Genomic DNA, 27,891 nt, shown 5'->3' on the forward strand with positions numbered 1-27,891 from the left:
CCCCACAGTGCCTTACTTCATCACTGACACCCCAGCATCCTGAGGTGACCTGGCCACTCACTACACCACCATTAGGCAGGGTGACCAAGGATCCCGGATGGTGGGTGAGCCGTGGCTTGGGTCCCATCCTGGGCCAGAGGTCTGAAATCATGGCATTGGCAGGGCCGTGTTGACTCTGGGCTTCTAGGACCTTCCTGACTCCTGCAGCTTCTGTTGGCCCCAGGTGTCACATGTGACATGGCTGCCCCACTCCAGGCTCTGCCTCTGGTGTCACAGGGCCTTCTCTATGTCTTCTGATCTGCATCTGTGTCTCTCCTCCTCTTATAAGGACACTTGTCACTGGATTTAGGGCCACCTGGGTGCTTCAGGATGCGCTCACCTTGAGATCCTTGTCAATTACATCTGTAAAGAGTCTTTTTCCAAAGAAGGTCATGTTCACAGGTTCTGGGGGGGCATACCTTTTGGGGGGGTCACCATTCAATCCCCTACAAGAGGTGGCTGGCTTCCTCATTGCCCTGTTGGTGCCACTAGTTCACAGTGACCTGGGAAGTGGGTGGAGGTAAGGGATCCTCTCTTCCACCCCCCGCCCAAGACTGTACCTGGTAGCTCCATTGGCAGACGTGGGATTCCAGAAAATAGAATCCAGCGGATGGCAGGTAGCAGGTGCACAGGGGTGACACGGAAGTGCCAAGGGGTGGCTGGAGTCCCTGGAGGGGAGGGCTCAGGCAGAGCTGTGCAAGGCCTGCTCCAGGACGGGGTGCTGGTAAAGCTGGTAAAGCGATTGGCTCAAGTCTGGGCTCTGAGCCCCCATCAACAGCGTCTTCCTCCCTCCGAGACATGAGTTCATTCCCCCTCCGCCCCTTTGCTCAAGCCATTCTCCCTGCCTAGCGTGCCCTCCCCTCTCCATCCCACCACTGTCTTTGTCAAGAGTCCTCCTGCCTGGTGTCCCCTCCTCAGAGGGCCCATGGCTCTTTGTCCCTGGACACCTGAGTAGTCAAGCTCCCCTCCCTGCTTAGTGGGGGTGTCCCAGTCTCCCCATGGTCAGAGGACAAGCTCCTGTGGGACAGGGGTGGCCTCACTGCCTCCCTCCCATGCCCTTCAGGCCTCCATGGATATTCCTGACACAGGCACCTGAGAGCCCAGGTCAGGAGGAGGCGGACGGGGACACAGGCCTGGGAGAGAGGCCTTCCTGAGCACACTCTCGGTCCTGGGCGTGCGCTCACTCAACAGAGGCTGGCCTGGGAGGGGGCCAGCCATGCCTGTCACAGGATAGGGCCCCTGCCCGGAAGATCTGACATCCCCACAGAACAGAGTGCTGGAGGAGACCTTGCAGGTGGATGCTTCCAACTGGCCCATCCCACAGACAGGGACACTGAGGCTGAGGAGGAGGGCTTGGGGAGTGGCCAGGTCCACTGTTGGTCCTGAGACAGCAGAGCCAGCCCTGAAGTCCACGTCCAAGGCCTTCCCGTGCCCACCACACAGCACATCCCAGGGATAGAGAGAGCCTGGGAAAGCCCTTCTGCAGGTGGGACCAGAACCACAGAGGTCAAAGAGCCAGGAGGGCTGGGCTGTGGGTACCAGGGAGGGCTTGCCTGAGGCAGTCATGTCCCCACCACACCCCGAACTCGGCCTGTGTCAAACCAATGGATAGCCTCCCTCCCAAACCCGACCCTCCCTAGGTCTCAGCACTAAGACCTGGGGCTTCCACCTCCTGACCATTAGCTCCCTCTCTGTCACACGCCTGCCACTGCAGGCCACAGCCTCCCCTGCCCACTCATCCTCTAGCTGTCTACTGTCCTCACAGAGCCACAGGGATCTTGTTAAAGTGACAATCGAGCATTAGGTCTTCCCAGAGCCTTCCCAGATCAGCCCATCTAGCATGGGGCCCACTACTGAATCCTGAACCCCCCACATGGCTAATTCCATCAGCGCATGGTCCTGTCTACACCAGCTCTCAGGTTAGCACAGGCCTCTGACCACCTGTCTCCTTGTCTCCACCATGAGGGACAGTGTCTCTGTTGGCTGCTGTGTCTCCAGCATCCAGAATGTGCCACACGCAGTTGGTGCTCAATACATGCTGGGTTTTCTTCATTACAGTTGGAGGGAGGCCATGATGGAGAACATGATCTGCCCAATGAGACGACTGAGGTTGGTGCACGTGGGCAGCTCGATGTCCAGGTTGTGATGACATATGTCATAGATGGCTTCCTTGTCCACCATGAAGGCACAGTCAGCACGTTCCAGGGTCGTGTGGGTGGTCAGGATGCAGTTGGAGGGCTCCACCATGGCCGTGGAAACCTGGGGGGCTGGGGAAATGGCAGGTTCGAGCTTGGACCTCTTGCCATAGTCCACCGAGAGGCGCTCCATGAGCAGAGATGCAAACCCAGAGCCGGGGCTGCCCCCGGAGCTGTGGAAAATGAGGAAGCCCTGTGCACAGATCCGCCTGAGAGAAAGCAGAGGATGGGAGCCTACGTGGGCAGAAGGCACAGCGCAACCTCCAACCAGCCCCAGTCACTTCTCTTCCTCTGCAAGGTCACACCGTTCACACCCTCCACAGTGAACATGCATGGTACTTAGAGGCAAAGCAGACAGACGGTAAAGACGTATGGATGCACTGCAGCCACACTGGAGGGTAAGACTGTCGACTCGTGATTCTGGCCTCGGTTTTGCCAAAATGTCCTCCTGATCACATTCCAAGGCCTACCCTCTTGTGCAGGACAGTGTCCACAGGTGGCCTTCTCAGCGCTCTTCTCACCTGTTTGTGGATCCGGTCCAGGACCAGGTCGACGATCTCCTTGCTGATGGTGCAATGGCCTCTGACGTAATTATTGGCTGCGTCTTCCTTTTTGGTGATCAGCTGCTCCGGGTGGAAGGGCTGCCTATGGGCCCCTGTGCACTTCATCTACAAAGAGGACACAGGGACCACGAGTCTTTAAGGCCTGTTGTTAATTCACCCAGGTGGACAGATTGGGACCGTCCCCTTCTACCAAGCACACACTGTTCCTTGCAGGTCAGCAGCATCGGTGTCTCACAGGAGACATGTCTGTGTAATACACAGACCACAACCTCACCCGATGGCTCTAGGAGAGAGGAGTCAACTCACGGTACAAATGCCAGCATGACTGGTTCCCCAAGAAGGGAGGATAGCTCTTGCACCGCACACAGGCAGCTCTACACGTGCGTGTATCTTCTATCCTCGTAGCTACAGCCAAGGGTGGAATTTAAAAATCCCTTAGGCTAGACAGTCCCCAGCATGACTGTTGCTGGGCAGTCCTGGCAGGGCACCCTATGTGGCCTGGGTCTCACAGGCTGCAGGGTGACATTCTGTCATCCCCTGGTGGCCACTGAAAGGTGCTCTCTTTGCAGCTCTCCTTGGAAACTACCTCAGACTTCTAATCTGGGGGAACCTAATGAATGTTCTATACTGAGCTTTCTATGTCTAAGATGCAGGTCAAGCCTCGTTCCCCAACCTGAGGGACTGCACAGCACTAAGGAGAGACTGGTGCCCGGGCGCCCTGCAGACAGGGTCTCCACAACCAGCTGACCGGGCCAAGGAGGCCATGAGTGACTCCACCCCCAGCCCATCTCACTGCCGGCCAATCTCACAGCAGGTTTTTCTCAATTAGGAGCCTGAGTCACATGGACATTTCAGGCACTAACCTTCTAGTGTGTCACCTAACGAGACCACGGGCATACACTTGTATGTCCGTCCCTTCTGCAAGGAGATCCAAAGGAGCCCACGGAGGGTTTTAGCAAGGCTCTCCCACCCTCCCAGGACAGCCACTGTGAGTGTCCGTATACCTACCAACATGGTGGGCTCCAGGTCCACAAACACTGCTCTGGGCACACTTTTGCCAGCCCCAGTCTCGCCGAAGATGTCGAATGAGTCATCAATTTGATACTTGGCATCTGACCATCAGGTGAATTCCACATTCAAGACAGCACCATTCCCAGCAGGCATTGCCCATCTGGACCTCTGCCTGCCCCACGTGGATAGAGACACACTTTCACTTCGAACCAGAACATAAATGTGAGACCCTCATTTTCAAGCAAATTGTCACTCTATGACATGCAAATGGGACCTGATGTCATAAATTAATATTTGTAAAACATTTTGGTGTCTGGAGGTTTGCTCAGACATTACATCCCATGACTAGCCATGATCATTTCATATCTGAAACCCGCCATCCAATGTGGACAGAGACACACTTGCACCTTGAACAGGAATACCACCATTATGAACTCATCTTCCAAGTGATCTGCAAGTAATATAAAAACTAATATAAAATAAGCAGTCAAGCAATTTTGCTTCCACCTAAGGCTGGATTTCCCACCCTGTTTTAAGGAATGGCTTACAATATCGGAGAAAATGTATGAAATAATAGTTTTTGGTCACTGGACAACAGCAGCAGAGGCAATGATGGCTCAGAGCAGAGAAACAAAGTCAGTGTGTTCTTGCCCCAGAAGCCTGCTGGGGAGTTTCCCGGCTGCAGCAGAGGGAGGGAGACCCGAAGCCCAGGGATCCCCCCGAGTTGTGAAGAGAGGATTTGGGGTTCGGGGAGGCCAAGGCAGCTGGAAACTGTGGTGCTGAGACCAGGGGGAGAGAGCTGCAGGGAAGAGCTCTGTGCAGACCAGTGGGGGGTCCCACAGAGCCCACAGCTGCGGCCGGCTTGGCACACATGTGTGGGGGACTCCTGAGCTCACAGCCGCCATGCTGGAAAGACGTCTCCCTCACAGGCACTGCACAGGGTCCGCAGAAGCGGGGCCCAGTGAGGCCTACACCCCAGGCTGTTCAAAACCCACCTCAGCAAGCTGAAAAGCAAGCCTCAAAGGGTGACACTGTTCCTAGGTGTATTGATAGCATCCCCAAAAAAAGTCTACAAATAGCTAAAGGAACACCAAGAAAATCTAGCACCCAAGAATGTGAAATTCATAATGTCTGGTGTCCAATCTAAACTTACCAGGTATACAAAATAAATCCAGAAAATATGACTCTATGAAGAGAAAAAGCAATCAATAAAAACAGACCCAGAAATGGCATAGATGATAGAATCAGTAGATAAGGACATTAAAATAACTGTTATATACCCACATGCTCAGGAAGGTAGAGGAAAAATTAGCATGATAAGGGGAACATGTTTGACATTAAAATGACTAAATCAAACTGCTAAGGATCAAAACAATAATGTCTGAAATGAAAAACACACTGGATGTATTAACAGCAGATTATATACCATAGAAGATAACATTTGAGGATGATGAAAATGTTCTGGAAACAGATAGTGGTGCTGGTTATACAACACGTGCATGTACTTAGTGCTACTGAATTATACACATAAAAATGGTTAAAGTGGTAATTTTTGTGTCATGTATTTTATCACAGAAAAGGTGATTCTCAGCAATAAAAGGAGCCATGTTCACACGTGCAACCACACGGATGAATTTCAGTCATAGTGAAAGAATCCAAACCACAACAAACAATGAACTCAGTGATCCCATTGACACAAAATTATAGGAAATACAGAAAAGTAGATTTGTAGGGAGGGCCAACGGGGTCAGGAGGGCGGGCTCACAAAGGGGCACGAGGGAACTTGGGGGTGATGGACATGCTCATTATCTCGATGGAGGTGATGGCTTCATGGCTTATCAATATGTTAATCACTGTTAACCCTTGTCTAATTATGCACTTTAAATGACTACTTTATTATTATGTCAATTATACCTCAGTTAAACTGTAAAAGAAATAGCAGGATAAAAATTTTTCAGACATTGAAACACTGAGAGAATTAATCATCAGCAGAGCACGACTACAAGACATGTGAAAGGAACCCCTCCAGCAGAGGGAAACAATCCTAGATGGACAGCTGGGACCACGCAAGGAACGCAGACACCACGACTGCTACATATGGGGCAGATATCAAAGACTTTCACCATATTTTGGAAACACAGTTGAATGTTAAAGCAAAAATAATGATTTATTGTGGGGTTAATAACTCATATAAAAGTAAAATATGACAAACAACAACACCAAGGCCAAGAAGGGGACACGAAAGTGGACCGTCGTGAAGTGGACAGTGTCATCTGAAGGCAGACTGGCACAAACAGAAGATGGAGGCAGGAATCCTCAAAGCAACCACAAAACATGAAATGAAGTGGCTGAGCCATGAAGCTAATATAGGAGATAAGATGGAATCATACCAATAATTCACCCAAAAGAAGGTAGGAAAAGAGGGAAATGGACACAAATGGGATAAATAGCAAACAAACAGGAACCTGGTGGATCTAAACCCAACCACGCCCATAGTTGCATCAGCGTCATTACAAATTCAACATAATTACCTAATAAAGGCGGATTGTCAGAGGGAGAAAAAAGCAGACCCAACTATGTGCTCAGTGCAGGAAGCCCAGAGACAGGGAAAAGGAAAGAGGAGAGAGACCCGCAGGCTGAGGCTCCCCCACAGGAAAGGAGGGCGGTGGCTGCAGGGGCAGTGCAGTGTGCATTCTGTGCCCTCTGCTTTCTGCGGACAGCAGCACGTGCTGAGTGCAGATGGGCCTTGGTCTGGGAGAGGGGAGGCTGGCATGGATGGACCGCCACACCAGGCATCCTCCAAGCAGGGGTAGAGGGAACTCTGCTCTGGATGAGGTGGGACAGCATGGGTGGGGGGACGCATGTGCACATGGAGGGGGCAGCGAGGACATTGCTCCAGGACGCGTGGAACAAGTGCTGATGCTGGGGCCTCCCACTCCACCACTCATCTCATGCTTCTCCAAGAGTGCCACTGTGAGCTCGACCCTGCAGTTGAGTGGGCAGACTAGCAGGAACTCAGGTTCTCTCAGTTCTCTGATGCCCCCACAGGCCTCGGGTTGGGGGTAGGGGACAGGCCTGGCCAGATAGCACCTGGCCCGCAGGGAGCTCCCAGGGAGCAGCACATTCACTGGGGTCCAGTGGGGAGAGCACAGGCCAGGACCAACAGTGCTGCTTTCAAAGCAAAGAATTTCCCAGGGAAAGAGGGTCATTTCATAATAACAAAGGGGCCATTCACCAGGATGGCATCACAGTCCTCGATGGCTGTGTATCAGGAGAGTCACAGCTTCTAGTCCCAGAGCTTCAAATATACAAAGAAAACCCACATAACTGAAAGGAGAAACAGACAGCCCACAGTCCCAGATTTCAACACTCGCTCGATCACTGATGGAGCAGCTAGACAGAGACGAGGACAGATGCGGAAGCCCTGGACGGCACCGTCACCACTCTGCCCGAACTGATGTTACAGAACACGCCCCCAACACAGCAGAGGACACACTCTTCTCACGTGCACAGGGCACATTTGCCAAGAGACCACATTTCCCACCAACCAGAGACAAGTCTCAGTAAACACCAAATAATCCAAAGAAGAGTTTGCTCAGTAGTGGGAGGAAGAGCAGAGCCCAGAGAGCCCTGAGCAGCCCTGCCTCCAGCTCCAGGCTCCGTCACTGCACCTTTGAGGGGTGAGCTGGCCCAGTCACTGTCACCACACCCTGAACAGCAAGGCCAAGACCCTCAGCTGCCCCTGCCCCTGTGCTGCTGACACCAAACCCAGCACCATGGGCGGAGTGCAGGCACAAGAAGGTAATTGTGACACAGGCTTGGGAACAGTAAAATGGTTCAGTGTAAGAAGTGGATATGGTTTCATCCACAGGAAGGACCAGGGAAGATGTACTGGTACCCAGACCGCCACAGAGGAGGAAGTCCAGCGGGGACCTTCACAGTGCAGGAGATGGGGAGACTGTGCAGTTTGATGCTGCTGAGGGAGATGGGGGCAGAGGACCAAATGTGACAGGCCTGGCAGAGCTTCAGTGCACACAGTAAATGTGCAGCACCCTGGGGCCAGCATAGCCGCTGTTCAAGTCAAAGGGGCCTCCACACACCCTCCAGCAGATCCACCAGAATAGTGAGAGCATGAAGAATGTGGGATCAGAGAGAGCTCCCAAAGGTCAGGCTCCATGCCAGCCCGACCACACGCAGGCCTCGGTCCCCACCTCACTACATGTGGAGACCTTACGGGTGACAACCACAGTGTTCCAGCCCTCCTGTGCAGAGAGAAGTGATGGAGGGGACTGACAGCCAGATGCAGGAGAACAAGGCAGACCAGTAGACAGAAGCTGTATCGGGGTATAGACCACAGTGCCGTAGGGGCCTCCTCACCAAAGACAGCCAGAGAGGATGGCCAAGCATATCAGGAAGATCGAGGACAGGAGACCTACTATAAGCAGCCACCTTAACGTCAGCACCGCCGCACCTTCAACGACCGACACAGAGGCCAAGAAATCCCTAGACCACAAGATGGCCAGGAGACGAAAGCAGCTGACCCCCAGCTGAGAACCCCCCTCTCAGGGCTGAGCAGGGCAGCTGAGTAGACACAGGCTTCCCGCCTCCACCACCGTCTGTAGTCATCCAACCCGAAAAGATGAAGACGACATTCCAGCACTGAGAAACGAACAGAAGATCGCAGCGGAAGACCTCCTGGGCTTGCTTTTTGCCCGTTGACCATATAACTGAAACCATCTGCATTATCTACACAGCATGAAACTTTCATTATTTTATCTAAAGACGTCTCTTTTTGGCAATGACAAACTTTGTTTTTTTGTTATGAACCCTAATTTTTCTCAATATATCATTAAAGGTTTTTCGATTGTTTCATATCTGGTCAAGTTCTATTTCTAAGAACCTCATTTTTAATTTGTGATAAAAGTTTACAACTTGATATTTTTAAAAAACTCAAACTGCAAGCACCTATTAGTAAAGGTATTAATAAAAAAATTCAAATAATACAAGAAATGTTTTCTGAATACTGGAATTAAATGAGAAATCAGTAACACGAAGACATCTGAAAAATACCCAAATAGTTGGAAACTAGTAACAAGAGATGTTAAAAAGTATTTTCACTGGAATGAATGTGAAAGCATGACATACCAAAATTTGTGGGATGCAGCTAAAACAGTGCTTAGAGGCAAACATATAAAATAAACACTCATATCAGAAAGAGTTACAAAGGTCTAAAATCAATGACCTATAAAACTCTTATAGAAAATGGAAGCAGAATGAATGTTTCCCGACTCACTCCATGAGGCCAGCATCATCCTTGTACCAAAATGACAGCATAAGGAATGTACAGACAAGTAACCCTCATGAACACAGACACAGGAAGTCGTTCAAAAGTTTCAAAATGAATGACATAAGCTTTCATCTTAAGAAACTGAAAAAGAGGGGGCCGGCTCCGTGGCTGAGTGGTTAAGTTCACGCACTCTGCTGTGGCAGCCCAGGGTTGGGATCCCGGGCGCTGACATGGCACCGCTCATCAGGCCACGTTGAGGCAGTGTCCCACATCCCACAACTAGAAGGACCTGCAACTAAGATATACAACTGTGTACAGGGGGTGTTCGGGGAGATAAAGTAGAAAAACAAAAAAAAGATTGGCCACAGTTGTTAGCCCAGGTGCCAATCTTTAAAAAATAAAAAAAGCAAAAAAGAAAGAAAAAGATGATCAACTTCACAAGTGATGAGGCAATTGCAAATTAAAACAACACAGGTATTATAAAAAAAAGAAAGAAAGAAACTGAAAAAGAGGGGCCAGCCCAGTGGCACAGTGGTAAAGTGCACACCTTCTGCTTCATTGGCCCGGGGTTTGCTGGTTTGGATCCCGGGTGCAGACATGGCACTGTTGATCAGGCTATGCTGTGGCAGGCATCCCACATATAAAGTAGAGGAAGATGGGCACAGATGTTAGCTCAGGGCCAGCAAAAAAAGAGTAGGATTGGCAGCAGATGTTAGCTCAGGGCTAATCTCCCTCAAAAAAAAAAAAAAAAGGAAAGAAAGAAACTGAAAAAGAGCCAATATCAAAATTATGCAAGAAAAAAATGAAATAATAAAGAGCAGAAATAAACTAAACAGAAAACAGAGAGACAGGAAAACTAAGAAGTCAATGAAACCAAAACCTGGTTCCTTTTTTTTGTGAGGAAGATTGGCCCTGAGCTAATATCTGTTCCAATCTTCTTCTATTTCATGTGGGATGCCACCACAGCATGGCTCAATGTGTGGTGCTAGGTCCACACTGGGAAAGCAAACCTGTGAACCCTGGAACACTAAAGTGGAGCATGTGAACTTAACAACTATGCCACCAGGGCAGCCCCCAAAACCTAGTTCTTTGAACTGAACAGTCACATTGATAAACCCCCAGCCAAACTGATTCAGAGAAAAAGATACACATTACCAATATTAGAAATGAAAAAGAGGATGTCACTACTGACACTAAGATATTGAGAGGGTAAAGGAATATTATGAACTCTGTGCCAATAAATTGGATAACATAGATGAAATGGACAAATTCCTTACACCTATTAGGAACTCACTCAGGGGGAACCAGAATAAAAATGAAATAGGCAGTCAAAATGGCCACATCGGGATCCAGATCATTTTAAGCATGGGTATTATTTTCTCATCATATAATTATGACCACATTACAGTTCAAGTTCTGTCTGACTCCCTAACCCAGCATTGTAATCTCCTAGCTCGTGAGAGTGACAGTCTGGAAGCCTAGAAATTCTGCTTCTGGGCTCCTCTATAGTAAGTGAAAGACAAGGGGCTAATTCACAGCCAATGGGCTAATTCTGGTTCCAAACTGCAATACTGAGCCAGAAGGAAAATCGCCCTTAGAGGCGGGACAAATTCTCCAGAAGGTTCTCAACTTTGTGAGAAAGCTCTGGGATACAGAAAGGAGGATTTTAATCAAAACTTCTGCAGCTGGGATTTCCATTACACTCATCTTGTGACGCAAACCCTTCAAACACAAAGTATTGTCTCAGAGAAGATCAGTGTAAGTTCTTTTAGGTTAAATTCACACCAACTTGTCACCACCTCCCTCTCACTTGAAGTTTCTTAATTTAGTTGGTGTAACTAAATACCATGAACTCTTAAAATCATATTTAGGCATTTCAACTTGAGAAGATCCTATTATACCAACAAACAACGGCTGAATAGCTCTTCTGAAAGTATTAATCATGGTATTTTTCCTCTTAAAGACAAAGACTTTGCTAAAAATAGTAGCTCCTAAAAATGATGAAATGCACAAATTTCTTCTAATCTAGAAGCTTCCTTTCTTCTGTCAGGTAACAGAAGACACTTTTCCTTTACACTTGGAATACTTCACCTCTGAAAAACATTTTTGTGAGCAGCTTGATTTCATGCTGTGCAATGACCAGTAAACAGAAGCCTCAAAACCAACTTCTACAAAAGGAGAGGTTAACCCAGAGGTTACTGTGAGTTATTATATAGTTACATGCTTTTTATAAAGCTTGGCGGTTACCACAGTGGTTAGGAGGGGAAACTGAGGCTGAGATGATTACCCGTCAGCCTCAGCTCCCTGGGAACAAGTGAAACTTGACCTGGACCGTGTGAAGTCCCGTCCCAGGGTCATTCTGGTCTCTCTCCACATGAAGTTGTCTCTGGGCACTGCTTGTTCTAGAAGCGCACGATGACAGAGGTGATGGTTGGGTTCCACCGATATGTAAACTATTAACATATTGATCCAACAATTACCCAGGAGATACCTGTGAGCTGAGGATACAAAAATGAACAAGCTAAAGGCAGAAGCCTATCCTGTGTGGGAAAACAGGAATCCTCGCATGTGGCCGATGGAAGGGGATCTGCCCATGTCTACAGACTCCCAGCCCTCCGCCCCTGGCAGCCCCTGCACACCCACACGGCAGCGTTCTGGGTCAAGGCTGGAAACACCCGAGTCTACTGGGGGCGGGGCTAGGCTGGGACCCCAATTGCGATTGGCCATTTTCCCCACCAGCAAAATCGATCTTATGATTGGTCTTCCCTTTGGGCGGAAAGCTGAACGTGCGGTGCCGGCTTTGGCGGGGCTGACGGCGGCTGGGCTGGGGGAGCCTTGATGGGAAGGCCGCGCTGTCAGCTCTCGGCGCCCGAGCCCCGTCCATCCGTGAAAGGCGGGCTCCCTGCGAGCAGCACCGGCCGGGAGGGACAGGGCCAGGCCTGTGAGAGGCTCTGCAGCCGGCAGCGCAGCCACCACGGAGGGCTGTCAGCACCCCTCTCCCTGCCGAGGCCGGCGTCCTGGGCTGGGACGAAGCTCCAATCCTGGGCCCGTCAGGGGCAGACGTGTCACCACACTCCTGCAAGCACACGCGGGGCGGACCAGTGCTGAGTCCCGGGAGGAAGCGGCTGGGAAACTCGAGGAGGAAGGTAGGGGTACTTCTGCCTTCTGGGAGACTGGGGATGCGTGAGCGGGTCTTAAAGAAAGTATCATGAGGTTTCCAAGCAGCACGAGGGCAGGGCGGGCTTGGGGGAGCTGTGGGAATCAGCGCGGCGCATGGACTGCGGTGGAGACGGTGACACTGGCAGCTCTTGGCTGGGCTGGTGTCACGACAGCAGGACAAAGGGTTTGGCTCTCCTGGGTGGGTGGAGGCCAGCAGGCAGCAGGTGCGGGTTGGACTCGCCCACTAGGGGGCATATGGCAGCGGGGGAGGATGGGGGCAGAAGACCCCCACGTGGTCACTGAAGGAGGCTGAAGAATTACCCACACCCCACATCTTGGTGAAAGAACATGGGATTCCCAAGGTCCAGAAGGGTCACTGATGCCCTCAGTTTACCACCCCCAGAATCCCCCACTCCTGCTGCTGGTCCACGGGAGAGTGTTGGTTACCCAACAGAGGAAAGAGCCCCTCACCTGGCTATTCTAAGCACGACCTGAATGAGCTGGAATTTTGTAGAGCAGGCAACACCGAAAAGGAGTTAAATACAGAGAATATAAATACATAAATATAAGTTATGTATAATAATTTACAAATATAAATTATATATCAATATATTAATAAATATAAAGTAAAATTTTTTAAAAACCACATATGCAAGGCTGGCCCCTTGGCCTAGTGGTTAAGCTTGGTGTGCTCCACTTCAGCGGCCTAGGTTTGCATTCCAGGTGTGAACCTACACCACTTGTCAGTGGCCGTGCTATGGCAGCAACCCCCATACAAAGTAGAAGATTGGCAGCAGATGTTAGCTCAGGGCTAATCTTCCTCAAGCAAAAAAAAAAGGGGGGGAAAGATTGGGTAGAGATGTCAGTTTGATATTGAACCTGAAGTGAGTTTGCTCACCTGTTGCACAGCAAACCAATCTCTGACACCAGGGGTAGTGGAAGAAAGTAGGAATTTTATTTTTGCACAGCACTGAGCAAGGAGGAAGGGCAGCTAATGCTGAAATCCAAAGCTCCCCAAAAAGCTAAAAGGAAGGGTCTTTATTTGGGGTTTTAGGTAGGGTTTTTAAGGAGCACATGGCCTTGCTGGTTGGAGCTTTCCCACCAGCCTGTCTTTGGCCTTGAGATACTTGCAGAGAGGAGGGAGCTCATGACCTTGCTAGTCAGCAGCTTTCCCACCAGCCTGTATCTCTTTGTGGGGAGGAGATAGTGAATCCAGGTGCTTGCCCTTGGTGGTGTCTGTCTCCATGGAGGATAGTGGATTCTGGAGCCAGGAAGCCAGGGAGTAAGCAGGGAAAGAGTATTTTGGTTTTAACCTCATATATGCTGGGTTTAATGTGGGGAAACTGATATCAGAGTCCGTATCAAGCTTAGGGCAAATCTTCCTCAGCAAAAAGTAAAAGATAAAAAAAAATTTTGTAATTAAAAAAACACAGATGCAAAATGTGGATTTCTTACCCTGCCTACACGGCTAGGCCAATAGATGCATGGAGTAATGTTCTCAGTGGCAAGTCAAATGGCCTGGGTTTCAGCAACCTCCACTTCTCCCACCATGGGTCCAGTGGGACAAACTCTTCAGCTCCCCCTCCTCCCTTGCTCTGGCAGATTTCAGAGTGGGGTGTGGGGGTCAGAAGGGTCAGGCCACTAGCTGGGGCTTCCAGGGAGTGGTGTTTGGAGAACCAGACACGGGACTCTCCCAGGGAGGCCCAACATGGTGGATACAAGGAGCCAGTCAGCCTTGGGCAGAGAGGCTACAGGAATTGGGGGAGGGTGCACCTATGGTCAGGGCTGGAGCAGGTGGGGACAGAGGTGACTGCCATTGCCCAGGTTGGAGGACAAGAAGGAAGGGCTGGGAAACCCATTCATGGTGAGGTGTAGTAAGGATGATTGAAGAGAGCTAATATGGGGCCGCATGCTGGTGGGCTTTGAATGGTGGAGTTTGGGCTGAATTTGGCCCTGGGGAGAATAGCAGACTAGGGGAGGGGACAGCATGGAGACAGAGAGGACAGAAGCTGCAAAGACAGACAAAAGTGGAGGAAAAGATAGAAAGGAGGACTGGCTTGGGAGAAATCTAAGACTTTTTCCCCCAACACCCCCACCTCCCCTACCAAAAAAAGCCCTCAGAAACTGGGGAGGCCTGGACTACCTGAAATGGATGACCTGATTTGAGCAGTCTCATTTGGATACTAACAGAAAGGGGAACTCCAGGAGGTAGGACATAGGGACATCTGGGTCACGTGTGGCTTTGTAGACTCAGTGATTATGAGGAGTGGGGGAGAGTAATGCCTTCACCTTGTTAACCTAAAAATAAAGAGCAAAAATGAGAGGCAGAGAGGCATTTATTTTGGGATAAAAGAATTGTAATTCAGGGAGCACAGATTCAGGTAGAAACCCAAATAGAGTCCCACTAGGGAGTAAATCTCAGGGGCTTTTTAAAGTCACAGATGGGAGGTTTGCATTATAAAGAATGTTAATTAGGATGTGTGGCAGAAAGCTAATCATAGCTAAAAATAATTGATTGCTAAGGCTAGCCAGAGGGAGGCAAAGTCCATTACCCATGATGTTACAAATGTCGATGAAAATAATCCATAACCAATCTATAAATGAAAATTTGGGTGAGTTTATTCTGAGCTAAAATGTGAGGATTATAACCCGGGAGAGTCTTTCCACAAAGGAACAGAGCACTCCAAAGAAGTGGGGGTATACAGGGTGGTTATATACCCTCAAAGAGGATGTTTCACATATGATTGAAATGTCCCTTTTACAATAGTCACGAGGCTGCTCTGTCAGCACAGCGATTGATGGAAACAGCAGATAGGCCTGCTGTCTCAGTGAACACCACAGGTTGGCAGGTCTGTTGCCTCGAGCTGGGCTGTCACAGACGAGCGCTGCAATCAGTTCCCAGCCTAAAGAAAGACACTTAATCTTTAAGGAGATGCCAACGTTGGGAGGGGGAGGGAAGTTGCACCTTCATCTCAAAATGTCTAAGCAGATATACAATGCATGCTCAATGGCCACAGTCAGGCCCTTTTGGAAAAACAAAGTCAGGCCGAATTAGGTTTATACCAAATGGCTTCCTCATATACTCCAATATATCCTATTGCTTGCCATTTTTATTTGTCAGGAGGAAGGCACACAGAGCCTCTGCAAAGGGCTGGGGAGCCCACAGCAGGGTGGCGGGAGGTGTCTCTGCCTCTCTCAGGGGCCACTCCGAGGGGGGCTCTTCCCTGGTCCCCCCACACACACACACCCCCGCAGCAGCCTGGCAGCACTGGGCTGATGGGACATCCTCTGGCCAGATGCTTCCTGGCCGCCGAGTTCTGCCAGTGCCTGGCCTCCAAGTTCTGCCAGTGCCTGGCCTCCAATGAGAGCACTGCTGCCTTTGTTTCTCTCTGAGCAGACATGGGACACTGTCATCAGGAACCAAGGCAAGCTCCACAGTCGCCGCGCACCTGCTGTGTTTGTGTTCTCTGAGCAGCATTAATGTCGAGTACATTTCTGTCACGTTCCTTTCAGCGGGGACCCTATGGCAGTCCTGAGGCTGAGCACCGCCTGGAGACAGCACCTCCAAGAGGAGTCCTTAGCAGAGTGCAGGAGGCCCTCCGAGGAGCCATGGGAAAGTTCTGGAGGTCAATTTCGAGGAAGGGAATCTCGGCCTGTTGACTCCTGCCCTGGGGAGCGCATGCGGTGGGCCCTGACTGCCAGCAGCACAGGAGGGCTCCCTGCCTCCAGGCACTCTTCTCCTCTCCGACAGGACAGGTCAGGAAGCACATACAGACAGGTCAGGAAGCACATCAGCAGTCCAGTAGGGAGGCAGGCTTTTGGATTTGATCTGGAAAGCTCTTTCTCCCACGTTTCCCACCATCCCTCAGCATTCTGCACACACTCACTGCTCAAGCCTCCTGCTCCCAGGCTTCCTCCCCACCCCGAGATGGGCTCCTGCCAAGAGGTGCAGCTGCCTGAGCCTGCCCTGACTGTTAGGTCGCGCACCCTCAGATGGAAGCTCCCCGGACGGAGCCCTCAGTTCAGCTCCTCCTTGCTTTGTCCTTTGCTGAATTTATTCTCTGTGCAGACGGCCAGGAAGATCTGTAGCCACGCCTGGGCCAGGGTGTGGGATTACAAGAGCAGCTGCCCCAGGCTGAGGGGGTGACAGCATCAGTGAGACTGAGAGGACCCCACGGGGACAAACATGCCTGGGAACAGGCTCACGTGCTAGGCCCCATCCCTCCCCATTGAGCCTGCCCCAGCCAGGGCTCTCCTCTGCTCTGGCCTGGCAGGGTCTGCCCTGCGGGCTCTCAGCAGGGTACGTGTCCTCCTTGACCGCAGCCTCCATCCTGGTTCTCAGTCAGACAGCCTGCAACAGGGCATTGTGAGTTCTTGGAGAGACATGAGGAAAGTTCTCAGGGTCCTGTTAGGTCACTTCTGTGTCACCATTTGTCACCTTGAGCAAGTGGAGGCACCTGCATTTGAGACTCTGCAGACCCTGGCTCCTCCAGAAGGACATCAGACTGTTTCATGCTAACACTGACAGCTGAATTCTCCCCAGGATTCCTGCAAGGGTGGGATGGCCCTTCTTAAGAGAATTTCTGGAAAGTTCTTCCTCAGGGGTCTTTGCCGCCTGGTGGGTGGGGAGGGTCACAGTGGTGCCACACTGGGAACTCTGAGGGCTCAGGTCTTCCTGGCTTCGCCTCCCTGGGCCTCACGCTCAAGTGCTCATGCACACTTGATGTGACAAAGGTATTGTAACAAGTTACCCAGAGCCGAGGGGGAGCAGACAGGGGCGTGTGGTGGGTGAAGCTGGGCAGCACAGCCCACGAGTGACTCACAAAAGACAGACGCAGAGAGAACTGTCACCCCCATTTCCTTAGGTGCAAATGCCAGTATTCTGGTCCCCACTGCAAGGGTCCCGTCTCCTACGAGAGCCTGGGCCCCACCACCCTGCAGCATCTCCCAACGTGCTGGTGCCCTCCTGAGGCCACAGCCCCGCCCAGGCCCGGCCAGGCAGGAGCAGGGCTTCTGTGGCCTCGGGCCTGCCCCTGGGTGCTGCGGTGTCCCCGAACTCTCCACAAGGGGCCTTTCCTGAGGACTCGGGAGTACAGCCATGCACAGCTCACCCCCAGCAAGTGGCGGGTCTCAGACAGGGCCTGACTGTGAAGCCAGCTTTCCTTCAGCCTGCCACATGTGAGCGTCCTCTCCCACTCAGAGTAAGGACCTGGTCCTTCTGGAAACTCAAGGATGAGAGGAGAGGAGAGAAGAGCAAACAACATTCATCTTTAAATCTGACAAGGCTCATGAACCCTGGGATAGGAAAGCAGTGTAACTTTGAGCCCCAGAAGGCCCTGAGAAACCATCTAGTGATGACAGCAGGCCATCACCCAGCTCTGTGCGGCTCTCGGAGCCCCTCAGGCATCACGTGCCCCTGGGACTAGTAGGGAGACCCATCCAGGCCTCTTCATTTTCTGTGTGGGGATGGGAGGTCAAGAATGGTCTGCAGAGCCTAACAATGCAAAGACCTCCTTTGTTAAGCCCAGCTCAGCCACACCCTCCCCGGGGGACCCAGCAAGGGACTTTTGGAGCTGGTCACACACCTCATGGAGGGGTTATTATGGTCGGAGGGAATGGAAGGTAGGACTGAGCCAAGGGTGACTGCAGGCTGGGGTGGGGAGCGGGGAGACATGCTCCCAGGCCCAGTTCTGGAGGGCCCCTCTCAGGTGTCACAGACATACAGTGATCACTGAATGTTCAAAACAGTCTGGCTTATTGTCTTCAAGGTCAGGGCTCCTCCCACCCCTAAAGCCAGCTTGTGGCCACTCAGTGTCGGTGACCCTAATGAAGCAAAACCCTAAAACGCACCAGCCTATTGGCCACACGTGACTCAGGAGCCCCTGAAGCTGAGAACCCGGCCATAACCAGTGGGACCCTCCCCGCCATTTCTCTCTGGTATGGCCCCTGTGATCCCCACTCACCGTCCCCTGCAAGCTCTGCCAGCAGAGCTGTTTGACGAGGACAGTTTATAAAAAGCCCAGAGGAGCTGCTGCTCCCATCCCTTCCTGCTGGTCCCCAAAAGCGGCCTTTGTCCTTCATGGTGGGAGTGGCCCCTCATGCGAAAATGGGCCAATGGGGCTGCAGAGGCAAATATTAGTGACTGGCCGTGAGTGTAGACTGAATGCATGTTGCATGAGAGGAAAAGAACAGGGGGCGGGGAGGACAGGGGAGAAATGGGGAGAGCACAGACGCACGACAGGCCTGCCATGGGAGGGCACTGCAGCCAGCATGGCAGCACAGCAGCCACCTGAGATTGTCAAGGCTGCCCGGCAGGGTGGAGGCCAGGGCGAGTGGGAGGCCAGGGCATCCATCGGTGGGTAGAGAGCCCACCAGAAGGAAGGTCTGCACCCACCAGCCAGGCCCGCTGCCCCTCTGGCGGGCACACAGCAGGGGCTTAATCAGCGCTTCCAGAACACATTACAGACATAACAACAGGGACAGATGTGCACCACGGGCATGCACACATGCACTTTAACCCCGGACTGAGCCTGCGCTTCTTGGGAAGGTGTTCTCCCACCTGGATGTGCCTGGTGACCCCTCCCCACATGCGCACACAGCCCTGACGCAGTGTTCTGGGAGAAGTGCTGTGCGAATGTTCTGGAGCAGCACTGTCCAATACAAGGGTGATGTGAGCCACACGTGTAATTTTAAATTTTCTATAGCCACACAAAAAGTAAAAAGATACAGGAAATTAATTTAAATAATCTGTTTTAATTAACCCTGAATACCCAACATATTATCACTTCAACATGGAATCAATGTAAGAATCATGCGTGAGGTGAGATGTTCCCTCTTTGTGCCCATCCCTCAGCACCCGGGCACGTGGTGGGTGCCCACACGCCCAGCACCTGTCACCGCACCAGCCCAGGGCCTATGGCTTCCGCATCATACAGTGAAGCTTCATGCGAGCCCCATGGCTTCCGCGCACCACGTTCGTCCCCCACATCCTGGAGGGACGTCTTTTAAAACATATAGTTTTATAGTTTCAACAGGGAGCACTCCACTGAATTTCTTTCCTCAGCGACCCACGTCCCCCCATGACAAGCATTCCCCCTCAGTGCTTCTGGGGTCTTCTGCTTCCCCCTTTTCTACGGGAAAATGCAGAAATGAGTGAGCTGGTCAGTGACAGTCCCCACGGGCCACCTCAATGGCTGGGGGTCAGGAACCCAGACAGAGTCAAGCCCCTCAGTGGGCTCCAGCCCACAGCCTGGAGCAGCTGCATACCCCAATTCTGTGGGAAACCTAAGCCCGGGGAGTGCCCACAGCCCCAAACTCTCTCATTCTCCTAGGCCACCACGGTCCCCACAGTTGGAAAAACACTCTGACAACTCTTGATTTTCTCCACCCCAGATCCTGCCATTAATGAGGCGGCTGGAAGGTCTCTGTGCATAGACGCTGCGACAGGGGCCTCAGAGATCTGTCTTGTCTGCTGGCCTCGGCCTCTTGGCCACAGCGCATTCCTGGCATGGCCCCTCATCTGCCACTCCCCTCCTCCTCCTCCCCATCAAACCCCTCCCCAGGCTGCCCTCTACCCACACCAGGCATCTCCCCAGGGCCCCTGTGTCCTGGTATCCTGGCCTCTGGCCACCCAGCCCAGCAGGACCCAAGGCCTGAGCACTTGAGCAGAAAACGACACTGTGTAGCCCAGCGCTCCACTCCTGTCCCTGTGCTCGGGGCTTCCTCCCTCAGAGCCCCCACTGACCTCCCAAACCCTTTGTGCCAGTGCTCCCAGCTCCATTCCCAGGGCTCCCCTCCTGACTCTGCTCTCTCCCTCTTCCCGCACCCCCAGCTCAGGTCCCACTCCCACCAATGGCCTGGATCCACTGGATCCACGCTCTACACTGCCTCCCCACCTGCCCTTCCTCTCTCAGCCCCCTCCCCACCTCCCTCCTACAGGGCTGCAGGTCAAGGACACTGCAGCTGGCTCCCAGGGCCCCCCAGCCTGCTCAACCCTTACTGTTCCAGCAAGGCCAGCTGCACTGGCCTCCTCCCGTCTGTTACTGTCGGTTTGTCTAGCCATCTCCCTCCCTGGACCAAGAGCATGTCCACCTCGCAGTCCCACTGCGCCCCCAGCGCTAGAGTTGGCCTGGCACCCAGAGTCCTCAGTGAGTGAGCGCCAACACCCCTCGAGGGAGGAGGGCTCTGTTTCTGTTTCTCCTTCCTTCTGGAAACTCACCCATCGATTCCTCAGCTCAGCCACTAGTCCACCCACCCCTCCCCTGACCTGGCCCGAGCTCCAGGTGGCACCTGGAACTTCCAGGTGGGCGACATGGGGAGGGGTGGGAAGGAGGGTGAAGCCACACCACGTATGGAATCTCAGCCCTCCCTCACACACCCCTAGAAACGGCTGGAAGGTACTCTCAGCTCAGGAACCAGGCAGAAGTCACAGTTTGTCCTCAGGCTGCCCACTCAGGTGGCTGACAGCATCTCAGAGGCCGAGGCGTTTCTCACACCCAGGGCTCTGCTCTGCACAGTGTACCACGCAGCCCCTTCCCTGCCCCCTGGCCAGCTGTCCTCCTCTGGGGTGGGGACACCTCTACAGAGCCGAGTCTCACCCAGCTGAGTTAGCCCCCGGGGACAGGGGTGTTGATCCCGTTCCAGAAGGACTGCGGGTTGTCTCTAATAAAGCGAGCCCTGAAATCCTGTCTTCGGTCTCTAAGCTGATGGCAGGGATGGCCTGCAGGGTCCTGCCCTTGTCGCTCAAAGCTGCTGTGGCTTTCTGGGGCCACGGCAGTTTCCATGGAAACAAGAGAGCTCACCAACCCCCAGAGATAAACCAATAAACGCAACCTGTAAAAGGAGAGAACGGGCAGCAAGAGAACTGGAGGGACCCGGGGGGCCCGGGAGAGAGAGGTGAGTGCAGGGCAGTGGGGCTGTGGAGCAGGATCACAGAGGTCACAGGCCCAGGGCCCAGGAAATGGAGGGCCTTGCGGGGGCTACAGTTCTTGGCAGAAAGAGGCCCTGGAGGTCAGAGAGACACAGAGAGAGCAGACAGAGCGTGGGTCAGTGAGGATGCCTGCACTCGAGTACCCAGGGCCACGTAGGACAGGGGACATAGGAACCCAGGGCCCTGGCTCTCCCACCCACAGGGGCCCAGCCTGCCCTCCACCTGCAGGTCAGCCCTTCTCAGGGTGTCTGAGAGAGCCCCATGCTTCTGGCCAAGCAGCCAGCCAGGGGGTTCGGCTGCAAGTCAGAGGGTTTCTGAAAGCACTTAGGAGCAGAAGGGACACACGGGGAGGAGGGAGTTGGAGCTGCACCATGACACCTTGTCACCAGCACCTGTTCATGCCCCAGTCATGACCCTTGAGAGTGAGGAGGCCCCTCACACCTGAGCCCAGTGCTCTGCCACTCCAGCCTCTGCACCCTGAGTGTCCAGGGCAGCCAGGGGCTGCCACGCTCACTCCTGTCCCACACCCCATCACCCGAGGAGGGAAGCTCATCTGGCCAGACTCCAGAGCAGGACTTCCGGCAAGTGGGGTACAGGTGACGGGGTGGCAGGAAGGCTTCTGCCTGCCCAGCTCCCTGAGCGCTTCCCTGAGGCCGGACAAACCATGAGCACAGGCACCAAAGCAGTCTCGTTCCAGGGTTTGTGGAACGAAGGCAGGAGCGCAGAGGGGAGGGCAGCAAAAGTCCCAGATGAGGCCCAGCCCACTTGGCCTCCCTGGGGCACCCGCTCTGCGTCCACCTGATCCGCAGGTGCTCTCTCCAGGGCGGCAGCCAGGCCGAAGCTGGGGACTGGAGCCCAAGGGGCGAGTCCTTGGATGGCCCAGTGGGTCCTAGTAGAAGACCGACAGAAAGGCCTGGCCACTGAGGGCCAAGGCCGCCCCGTGCCAGGCGCTGCCACCTCGCCGCCCCTGCCACCTCGCCACCCGGGCCACAGGGACGGGGGGCACCGGCCCAACTCTGACCTCTCGACTCAGGCACGCTCGATGAGGCCTGGGGCTCGCTTGGCAGCCTCTGCTCGGCACAGGGACAGAGCATCTGGAGGACGGCGAGGGGCGCCACGTGCAGCGTCAGCAGGGCCACCAGGATCCTGCAGAGACAGACGCCATGTGCAGGAAGCCCTCCTTGCCCCCAGGCCAGGATGTTCGGCGACAGCGGGCGGGCGTGGCCGCCTCCATCAAGACCCGACTCTGCTCGGGGCCTCAGGGGTTCCGATAAGGGCGGGGAGAGGAAAGCAGAGTGTTTGGGGTCGCCGAGCCCGCAGCCCCGCCACGCCCGCTCATTGAACACGGCAGGGTAGATGGCGCCGCCCGCCGCCTGCACAGCTCGTCCGGGTCCGTCTCCTGGGCGCTCAGCGCCTTCTTCCGGCTCAGGGAGAGCTTCTGCAGGGTACCCTCTACCCCCAGGCGCCACCATCGGCGCGGCCGTGGGAAGGTGCGCGACCCCCCCGGCCCCAGCACTGGCTCCCCGACCCCGCCCCACCGGGGGCATCCAGAGCGCCGTCTACCGGCCCCGCCGTCGGTTCCCTTCCCGGCAGCGCTGCCGCCTGGTCTCCCCGCAGTCCGATCCCGGAGGGCAGGGAAGGCGCGTCTCCCCTCGGCCGTTCGGTCCGCAGACATCTCCGTGCCGGCCGGTGTGTTAGGTGCGGGGGGAAACGTGGAGACCTCAGAGACCCGCTCCTTGGCGATCAGGCCTTCCCTGCTGGGCTGCTTCGGTCATTCTCGCTTAGGTAGCAGCACCCAGTGCAGTGTCTGGCATACAGTGGACGCTCAATAAATAGTTGCCGGAGAAAGGACCATCAATGTAATTGCTCTCCGCGGGCTCCCCACTAGGGCACAAGCCTCCATGGCCGCAATAAATGGCCTCGCATCGCACACACGCAGTCCTTGCCGTGGATACAGCGCGTGAGCTCAGGCCCAAGAGGCGCAGCTACCCCCACTACGCACGCGTATTCAGAGGGGGAATCCACACACCCAGCCGACATCGTTCTGCTCACGGGCTTTTTGAGTTAGCGCGCGAAGCTTGGGGAGCGTTTCTAGCTCGGCCAGGGGGCGTGGCTCCTGACGCATCTTGATGACGACATTTCCGCACGCGGAAGCCGAATGGCGGCCTCCGTGCCTGAAGTGTGCGACGCTGTGGACCCCACAGGTGAGTGGCGGGAGCCGCGCGCGGGACGGTCCCCGTCCTAGCAGCCTCCCCGAACCTCCGCCGGAGCCGTCTCCGCTCCTCCGCGAGCCCCGGGCCGGCCCGGCGGCACCCTCCTGCCACCCTCCCGCCGCCTCCTGCGCCTGCCCCGGCGGTGCTCGGTTACCGCGCGGTGAACGGGCCGGAGGAAGGGAGCTCCGATTAAAGTGGAGCCTCGGGTCAGCCAGCGGTGTGGCCCCCGAGCCCTCCTCCCCGCGTGGCTCGAGTTCTCCGAGCCTCAGTTTCCCCATCTGTAGGAGGGGCCCCCATGCTCACCTCACAGGACGCCGGTGAGCCCGAGCGAGAGCAGAGCGGCCGCGGGGACGCCTGGCGCGATCCTGGCCTGCATGTCCACGTGTTTCTCTGTGTCTGTGAATGTGATAGTTACGGTGCAGGTCAGGCCTCCGTAGGCCAGTGCTCAGAGGTGGGGATCAGTAAAACATTTCGCAAGGAGTGTATGAGACACGCCCCAGAGACGCTAGCGGAGCTGTACCTTTGCGGGAAACTCCTCAGTGACTTTAACCAAGTCTTGGCAGCGCTGAGCAAAGGGCGCGTTTACAGAGTCAGCTTTCAGGCCAAGCCTAGAAGACAGAACAAATCGAAAAGATCAGGAGCATATTCGCTTTGCAGCTTTTGCTGATATTCTAGCTCGAATCAAAACAGAAACCCAAGTGCTGGGCAGGAGTCAGACATGCACCCCTGGCCTGATTAACCTAGAAGTGAAGAACGAAAATGAGAGGCAGAGAGGCATTTATTGTGCGATCAGAGAATTGCTATTCAGGAAGCACAGATTCAGTTAGAAACCCGAATAGTGTACCCTAGGGAGTAAAAGTCAGAGGCTTTTAAAGGCACCGGAAAGGAAGTATGCATACTAAGAATGTTAATTGGTTTGGGGGCAGAAAGGTAATCTTGGCTACAAATAATTGATTACTAAGGCTCGCCAGAGGGAGGCAAAAGCCCATCACTGTGAGGGGCTGCAGGTTTCTTGCAGGTTACTCAGTTCAGAAGGTCATGTTCTGCTCCCTGAGGATGTGTATAGGAACCACATTTCCTTCATGGCTTCCCAGCTCCGTTTTAAAGCCCTTAGACATGAGTGACTGTTTCACATTCCACAACCTCAATCAGGTAACACACAAGGGGCCAGCTTGGGAGAAGCACTGGTCTCCCCACTTCTTACTCTGCTCCTCTGTTTACCAGGCTCCATCTCTCTCTGGCACCCAGCCCTTCCTGCCCCTGGAGTTCTTGGAAACAGTTTGGTGTTTTGTCTTTGATTTTGATAATTTTATTCACATACCGTAATACTCACCAACTGAAAATGTACACTTCGGTGGTTTTAAGTAAATCCACAGAATTGTGCAACCATGACCACTATCTAATTTCAGAACAGTTTCATCACCTCAAAAGGAAACTCTGTCCCAATGGCAGTCACTTCCCATTCCCCTCTCCCCCATCTCGTGGCCACCACTAATCTACTCCCTGTCTTTATGAATTTGGCTATTCTGGACATTTCATAGCAATGAAATCATACTATATATGGTCTTTGTAGCTGACTTCTTGCACTTAGCATAATGATCTCAAGATTCGTCCATGTTGTATCACTACTTTATTCATTCTTATAGACAAATATTATTCCATTGTATAGATATTTCACATTTTATTTTTCTGTCATGAGTTGATGGACAATTGGATTCCTTCTGCTTTTCGGCTACTATGAGTAATGCTGCTATGAAAGTCCATGTACAAGTTTTTGTGTCAACACATGTTTTCATGTCTTGGGTACAAAACCTAGGGCTGGAATTTCTGGATCATACAGTAACCTCATGTTTGGCATTTTAAGGAACTGCCCAATGGTTTTCCAAATCAGCTGTGCCATCTTGCATTCCCACCAGCAGTGTGTGTGGGTTTCACTCGCTCCACATCATCTTCAACACTTGCTCTTCTCTGACTTTTGACTGTAACCATCCTGGGGGTGCGTCGCACTGTGGTTTTGATTTGCATTTCCCTAATGACTGACAATGTCAAGAGTCTTTCCATGTGCTTATTGGACATTTGTCTACCTTTGGAGAAATGTCTGTTGAGATCCTTTGTCCATTTTTAAATTGGGCTACTTATCTTTTTATTGTTGAGTTGTAAGAGTTCTTCGTGCTGGATACAATCCCCTTATCAGATAGATGATTTGCAAATATTTACTGCCATTCTGTGGCATCACTTTCTTGAAGTATCCTTTGAAGCACGTGGGTTTTTAATTTTGATGAAGTCCAATTTATTTTTCTTTTTCTTAGGTTGCTTGAACTTTTGCTGTCATAGTTAAAGAAACCATTGGGGAGTAGGGAAAATAGGTAAAGGGGGTCAATTACATGGTGATGGGTGGAACCTACACCTTTGGTGGTGAGCACGTTGTAGTGTATACAGATGTCCAATTCTAATGTTGTACACCTGAAACCTATACAATGTTATAAACCAATGTTACCTCAATAAAAATAAAAACTAAAAGAAAGAAAGAAGCCATTGGGTAACCCACAGTCATGAAGATTTACTCCTATGTTTTCTTCTAAGAATTTATTGGGAGTTTAGCTAACCTACTTCATAGCGTTGCTGCCTTACCTTCCATTTTGTGTGGACAGGCAGCCTGCAGGGGCCTTGAAGTGACAGTAGCCCCTCCCGATAGTACACGCCCTAGATAACCACTGGCAAAGTTGTTACCAGTTTCACCTCCGTGGGACTCGAATCCACAATTGGATGCCAATTCTGCTACCAATTTAGCCTCCCTCTGCTGGTCCTCGAACCCACTATCAGAGGGGACCCGAGGAAGAATCCACGGGTGGGACTTGAACCCACAGTCCCCAGCTCTTCCTTGGAGGGTTCTTTCCTGTTCAGTGTCATAGAGTTAAAACGAGACTGAAGCTGAGCATTCAGTAGCACACGCTTTATTCAATGGCCAAAGAATAGAAAAGCCGGAGCAAATTTCACAGATCAGCTTCTCAGCTCTGGGGGATTAAGCAGCTGTTATAAGGGGTCAAGATAATGAAGGGGAGGAATATTCATAGCAATATGGGCAACGGGGCAGGGTTTTCTGGGGAATGGCCTGCCACCCCTTTTCTTCCCTTTTTGGCCTGAATTTCCAATGAGCATATAATGAGCTGCAGGGTCTGTGTTAGGTCAAGTCAGACTGTCATGTTGCCTTTAACCGATTTTAACTGTTTTTGACCATGTGTCTCAGCCATCTTCTTCTTCCTCTCTCTGTGGTTTCCTGTATGCTCAACATAATATGTTAGGCTTGTTCTGAGCAGGGTTGTGGTTAATGTCCTCTGGAGTTGGGGGGCCAGGTAACTGAGTCACCAGTAAATATCAGTTCCTAATATGACTCCTGCAACTTCCCCTGTGAGAGGCATTCTCCCTGTCTCCCAGGGCCTTCCCCCTGTGCACTCCTTGGATAAGACCCCTGCGAACCTTACCAAAACCTCATTTGGTTTGAATTGACCAATCCGTACTTAGCCTGGGGACCCCAATAAAGGCATATGCCCCAGGTTCCGCCCTGCCCTCTGCCTGCACCTCCCGGTGTGTCCCCTCTAGCTGTGCTATGGACCTTCTCCAGGACCTGTGAGTCACAAACTTCTCTATTTCAATTCCCTGGCAGTCTGTTGTTGAACCCAGGCTCACCATCCAATGCCGCCAGGGCTCTACTCAACAAATGTTAATTTGACAAAGTCACAACACGTGTCATGGGCATGCCTCATTTTATTGTGCTTTGCAGATATTGTGTTTTTTACCAAGACAGTCAGGCAAAATGAGGTATGTATATCCTTCTGGACTAAGGAGAGGGAGACAGAGACCTGAGACTTCAAAGGGGGAGAAGACAATTTACAGGAAGATGAAAAGAGTTCATATGTGGTAAACAAATCTTTGTGTTGTTCCATCTATAGACAATGGGACCCGAAAGAGATCTTTTGATAAAATGGCCCTCGCTAGATGCCTTCCTGCCCCTCACACCTAGAATTATCCATGGTAAGATCTCCTCCTGGGACAGACCCTTCTCTCTCAAATTCTTTTAGGCAGTTTGAGGAAGGTCAAATGTTCCTCCAGAGTCTTCTGAGCCTTGATTGTCTTAAGGTCAAAATACTCTGTATACCGATGCAGGCTCACTGAGCCAAGGAGTTGAAAGAAATCTCTTGAATTCTCAGAGTCTGGTAGTAGTGCTCCTTTATTCAGAGAATAGCATGGGGACAAGACCCATGGGCAGTGAAGAGCTGCAATGGGTTGAAATTTATAAAGCTATATGAGTTATTTCTTTATAAGTCAAAGGAAAGATCATGCAAAAAAAGTCGTTAAAATGTTATCAGTGCAGGTGGAGTCTGCTTAGCAGGTGGTGCTATAACCGGATAGAATCAGGTCAGGACGTCCTATATTTCCTAGAGGAAGATATAGATCTGCACGTAGGGCCAGAACGCCTTGTGCTTTTCTCCCTGGG

General features: G+C 52.5%; 2 protein-coding genes, 1 long non-coding RNA gene and 1 pseudogene across 12 annotated transcripts in view; 2 read left to right on the top strand and 2 right to left on the bottom strand.

Annotated features, from left to right (window-relative positions):
- The window catches only part of LOC103544433 (cationic amino acid transporter 4-like), a 222,477-nt gene that overhangs the window by 105,072 nt on the left and 89,514 nt on the right, over positions 1–27,891 (top strand). The gene's annotated exons all lie outside the window — the stretch shown is intronic.
- LOC103545557 (uncharacterized) lies at positions 2–27,446 on the bottom strand. The gene is made up of 4 exons (XR_011542189.1): positions 23,700–27,446; positions 3,806–3,980; positions 2,756–2,902; positions 2–2,306 (listed from the first exon to the last, which is right to left on the bottom strand). It is a non-coding gene; the product is annotated as an uncharacterized lncRNA (long non-coding RNA).
- On the bottom strand, positions 15,450–22,858 carry LOC103544147 (mitotic-spindle organizing protein 2-like; annotated as a pseudogene).
- Positions 20,927–27,891, top strand: part of LOC103543572 (cationic amino acid transporter 4-like) — a 35,006-nt gene continuing 28,041 nt past the window's right edge. For 3 of the 6 annotated variants that reach the window (XM_070628279.1, XM_070628281.1, XM_070628283.1), the window contains exon 1: positions 20,927–23,387. The gene's annotated coding sequence lies outside the window, so the exon portion shown is untranslated. The remainder of the gene's footprint in view (positions 23,388–27,891) is intronic. The other 3 variants (XM_070628280.1, XM_070628282.1, XM_070628284.1) reach the window with 1 other exon arrangement.

This window comes from Equus przewalskii, chromosome 7 (assembly GCF_037783145.1).
Source record: "Equus przewalskii isolate Varuska chromosome 7, EquPr2, whole genome shotgun sequence".
NCBI classification, from domain to species: Eukaryota; Metazoa; Chordata; class Mammalia; order Perissodactyla; family Equidae; genus Equus; species Equus przewalskii.